This window comes from Mycetomoellerius zeteki, unplaced genomic scaffold, assembly GCF_001594055.1.
Source record: "Mycetomoellerius zeteki isolate Tzet28-1 unplaced genomic scaffold, Tzet1.0 scaffold611, whole genome shotgun sequence".
Taxonomy (NCBI): Eukaryota; Metazoa; Arthropoda; class Insecta; order Hymenoptera; family Formicidae; genus Mycetomoellerius; species Mycetomoellerius zeteki.
The window spans coordinates 30,384-31,419 of NW_017257623.1; positions in this window are offsets into that span (position 1 = coordinate 30,384).

Below are 1,036 nucleotides of genomic sequence, written 5' to 3' on the forward strand. Positions count from 1 at the left end.
AGCTTAACGTGACATTTACCGTAAAACTCTCCAAATGTACGATAAAAATAGACGTTCTCGTTTTTTGAAAAAGCCGTTACCTCGATATGACATCGATAAGGTCATGGTCAAGGTCATATTCCGATGTAGAATTTTCCGCTCTTTCTGAATCCACGATGAGAAATGGGGGTTCCTATTTAAAAAAATGAACTTGACCTTCATATGACCTTCAAGGTCACGATCAAGGTCAAATTCAAGGTCACCACTGAAAAGCCTGAGAAATTTCCTAAAACTTTTGTATTTAAAATTTTTTCGTAAAATGCCCTCGTCAGAAGTTATTTGCCTTGACCTTGATATGACGCTCAAGGTCATGGTCAAGGTCATATTCCGATGTAAAATTTTCCGCTCTTTCTGAATCCACGATGAAAAATGGGGGTTCCTATTTAAAAAAATGAACTTGACCTTCATATGACCTTCAAAGTCACGATCAAGGTCAAATTCAAGGTCACCACTGAAAAGCCTGAGAAATTTCCTAAAACTTTTGTATTTAAAATTTTTTCGTAAAATGCCCTCGTCAGAAGTTATTCGGGGGTTTCCATACTTTTGCCTCACCCTGTATATAGAAAGTTTCATTAAAATCAGAATTTAACATTTTGCGAAGTTGTTAGATTACAACCCAGCTAGTAATAATTGGCCGATCAAAGTCAAATTAATGCTGATTCATTATTGATGAACGTCGAATCCAATTCTACGTTGGTTGACATTGATTCAACGTCGATGGACTAATCATTTCTGGCTAAGAACTATCTTGTATTGATCTTGTTCTTAGTTCCTCATTGGATCTAAATGTATAAACCAATCATATTCAAGAATTTAACAATAGTTGTAAAGCTGCTTTTTCTGCTGAACACAACCTATGTAGAATGTGCTATCAGCATATTACAGATAGAGAAGTTCTTTATAGTATATATAAAGTTTTTATATATGTATATGTGTATCTACATAATATATAATTCTGAGTCTATCTGCATTTAAAATATATCAGCAATCTAATAAG